General features: G+C 44.9%; 1 long non-coding RNA gene across 1 annotated transcript in view; it reads left to right on the forward strand.

Annotated features, from left to right (window-relative positions):
* Positions 1-1,192, forward strand: part of LOC116100558 — a 34,591-nt gene extending 33,399 nt beyond the window's left edge. Inside the window, exon 4 of the long non-coding RNA XR_004122630.1 lies at positions 988-1,192. This is a non-coding gene — a long non-coding RNA (uncharacterized LOC116100558). The remainder of the gene's footprint in view (positions 1-987) is intronic.
* The last annotated feature ends 2,941 nt before the right edge of the window (positions 1,193-4,133 follow it).

Consider the following 4,133-nt stretch of genomic DNA (forward strand, 5'->3'; position numbering starts at 1 on the left):
AAGAAAATATCTAAAATAAAAAAAAAAAACAAAATAAATAAAAAAGCAAAGCATGGTCTTGGGATAGCAGTGTTAAGAAATGGGGTGCTAACATGATCTTCAGGAGATTGGGGGCAAGCCAAGATAGGTGGTCTGTCTCTTCTAGAGAAAGGAATGTTCCAGGATATCAAGATGGAGTCTGGAAGACCAAAGACAAAAGCCCTGGAGATGGCTGTCCTGCTCTTTAGGAGCCCACACTGATTCCGAGGGTTGGTCTGCACTGGAATCAGCCTTGATTGAGCAGCATGGTGTGGTCATCAGAGTATGAGAAGGAAAGATAGTAAGTAGTAGGGTTAGATGGTGGGGTATAGGCAGTTGGTATAGACAGTGGGGTGTAGATACTATGGAGTAGGCCATTGGTATAGGCAGTAGAGTATAGACTGTTAAGTATAGACAGTTGGTATAGACAGTAGAGTGTAGGTGGAATAGAGGTGTTGATGTAAGAAGTAAGTATAGATACAGGTACGGCCTTTGGTTAGTTATTATATAGATGATGGGGTACAGGGGTTAGAAAGCATGATATAGTGAACTGACAGAATACAAATGTTTGGCATAAATGGCAGACTGCAGATGGTGGGACACGGGTGTTTGACAGGCAATGGTACTGTTGGTAAGCTGCATGGGATGGGTTTCACAGTATCTCCTCTTACTTCACATCACTGTAGAGTTATGAAGAACATAGATGATGCTGATGCTGGAGTATTTAATCCTGATCACAGTTTAAGTGTCTCCTTCCTCTTGGCATCATCTCCTCCCTCCAGTGTACTGCTGCCTCAGTGGGGTATGTTGTGTCCTACACTGGATTCCTCTGCCCAGGTAGCACGGTAAAGACTGAAATGCTATGCTATCTTCCTCCAGGTGTTCTCAATGCCAGATGCTACGATCTGTGGGTCTCATTAATGAATGTAAAGTCTTCAGAACTCAGAATTCTTCTTTCTTGCTTTTCAGTGTCACCCCCAGTTTGTGCCTCGATGCCCTGAGAGGAGAGACTCCCGCTGACCTCGACCCAGGATTTGCTCAAGAAGGAATGAACCAGCTGTGGATCCACATCTGCTGTGTAAAGACAATCATTTGTCCCTACTGTGAAGATCACAGCCCTTCAAGAACTCCCTCAAGCCCCTTCATGAAATAGCCCACCAGTGTAGTGTCTTCAGGCCTGCTGTTAGCATTCTGTCTAAACTCCACCCCACAGTTACCTGGCAACAGCCAGGTATGCTCCTCCCACAGTTACTTGCCAATAGCCAGGTAGGCCTGGCCCTCTATAAAAGGGGCTGCTTGCCCCTCCTCCCGCTCTTACTCCTGCTTCCCTCTTGCCTCTCTCTTGCCCTCTTGGGCTCTTCCCTTCCCCCTTCCCTTGCTAACACCTGCTGTCACAGCATGGCTGGCTGTAGAGTTTGGGAAGAAAGAGTGTCCCTGTTCATGTCTGCCTTGCTGTTTCTCTACAGGGCCTCAGAGTCTTCTGTGGGCATCCATAGAATACAATCACTGCCTGTGACTCCCAAGCCTTGGCTCTGCCAGTGGCACCCCTGTGGTTTGGGTTCTCTCTGTCTTTCTCTCAGTGTGTCGAACATTTGATGACATTTCTGTAGCTGAGCTTTGGAGCCTTGGGACTTCACACCAAGTGTGAGCTCTGCAGTGCTCTAAACGAAGTGAGTTTGCTACAGTTGTCTCTCCTCTGAAATGCTCATTTTCTCAACCTGCTAGAATTTCACTTTCATGCCCGATGAAGGGCGGTGAACTAATGTGTCAACAATCAGCACTTTCAAGAATTCATCTGAATGACATCATGCCTTCAGGATGAACTCCTCCGCTTGCTCTCTTCTTAATGCAGAGAGCACAATTGCTAGGTTCTGTCTCAGTCAAAGGTGGGCGGTTTGTAGATCTTGTGCACAAAAGTGTGGTTTCATTTTAACCTTTCAAAGGAGCCAAAGCAGGGAGATGATGGAGTAGCCCTTAGTCACTGCAAATGTCACTCTACAACAGGGTGACCCAGCGCTTCCCCTTGTCTACATGGCCATTCAGGGGCCTCTGTCCAACTTCATAACACTCATTGTGTGTCAGCAAATGATAGGCACTCAGTTCTGCTTCTGTGGTGGGTTGAGCCTGAGGCCTGATTACTGCTTGCAAGAAAGAAAACTGAGGGAGGGAGGGGCTAGGAAATAGCTCACTCTGTAAAGTGCTTGGTTCTCAAACATGAAGATCGGAGTCAATCTTCAGGACCCACATAAAAATGTCAGACTTATTAATTGTCATCTGCAAAAAGAAGCTTCTATCATGAGGGTTGAAAGCTACACTAAGCTGGACTCAGTGGGTTTAAAACAGGACGGCCTGAAGCTGGGAGGGGGAAGTGGGAGTGGGGGAAGCAGTGGAGGCAGGGAGTGGGAGAAACTGGAGAGAACAGAATGGTGGATCAGATCAAAACATGCATATGTGGGTTGGAGAGATGGCTCAGTGGTGAAGAGCACTGACTGCTCTTCCAGGGGTCCTGAGTTCAATTCCCAGCAACCACATGGTGGCTCACAACCATCTGTAATGGGATCCAATGTCCTCTATTTTATGTGTATGAGTACAGCTACAGTGTACTCATATATATAAAATAAATAAATCCTTAAAAACATACATACATGTATGAAATTCTCAAGTAATAAATTGAAAAGCTTTTTAAAGTATATTCTTGAAGTCTATATATGGTGGCCTGTTCTTCTAATCCCAGTACTGGGTTCTCTCAGGCTCCCTGGCCAGCCAGCCCAGTTAGAGCTGTAGGTCAGTGACAGACCCTGTCTCAAAAAGGATGGATGTTGTTGAGGATAATATCCGAGCCTATCCTATAGCCTGCCTGCATACATAAATATATATGGTATACACACATATATGTATATATGTATGTATATATATGTATATACACATAAACACACACATATATATGTGTGTGTATATATATGTATGTATGTATACATATACATATATATATATATGTATATACACATACACACACCCTAAAACCAAAGCATAACAAAATGAAAGTCAGGATAGTATGTAGTATGTGCATGGCCAGGGGCATCTGCAGCCATGTAGCCTAGGAGCACAAAAGCAAATGAAGTTCAGACAGGACCTCTCACATATATGTCCTCTGCCTAGGCCTTGTACATACCAAGACATCTGTAAGTTGGGGTGGTAATGTAAATGAGAATGTCCTCATAGGCTTGTTGAATAATGAATAATAATAAGAAGAAAAGGAAATAAAAAGGAAAGGAACATGACTGCTTCTGGGTATGGTGGAGGAGAAAGTTTATTGTATCTAAAAGGAAGAACATATTCAGAGGCAGGGACATCTTGGAGAGTCCAGAATGAACATGAGCAGATTGAGCCTGGCCACATGAAAACAATGGTGAGTGAAGAGGAGAGAGCCAGACGAAGAGGCCAGGAGGGTAAAGGGTAGGCAGAAAGACAAGATAACCAAATGGCTGGATTATATATGGAAGATCAGCTGGGAGAAGGGCAGCCTGTCCCCTGGGCTGGAGAAACTTTGGGTAGGGGTGGGGTATGACAGCCAGGAAGGCCTTGTAAGGAACAGATATGCAGGAGACCATGGTGGCCAGCATCTGCTTAGCCATTTGTCCTGGGTTTGAGACCTAACACTCATATATTTAAATACTTGGTCTCCAGCTGGTAGAACTGTTTGGGAAGGATGAGGAGGTGTGGCTTTGGAGAAGATTTCTCACAAGGGCAGGCTTTGAGGTTTCAGAAGCCTTCTTCCATCTCTGGTGCTCCTCTGCCTCCTGCTTCATGTTTGAAATGTTCTGGCTTCCACAAGCAGTGCACATACAGGCACACACAAAACCTCTATCTCACCATCTGCACCCTGCTGTTTATGCAAAACACACTTTACACCATCATATCCTATACCATGCCTTTGCTCCATCATTATGGACCATCACAGACTCTAACCCTCTATAACAGAGCTGAGAGAATGAATGCATGTTTAAAAGGGATTCGTTAGAGTAGTTTACAGGCGGTGGTCTGGCTAGTTCAACAATGTCTGTCTCTCAAAGGAATGGCCAAGAATTCAGTAATTGTTCAATCTATAAGGCTGG

Source organism: Mastomys coucha, unplaced genomic scaffold, assembly GCF_008632895.1.
Source record: "Mastomys coucha isolate ucsf_1 unplaced genomic scaffold, UCSF_Mcou_1 pScaffold21, whole genome shotgun sequence".
In the NCBI taxonomy this organism is placed as follows: domain Eukaryota; kingdom Metazoa; phylum Chordata; class Mammalia; order Rodentia; family Muridae; genus Mastomys; species Mastomys coucha.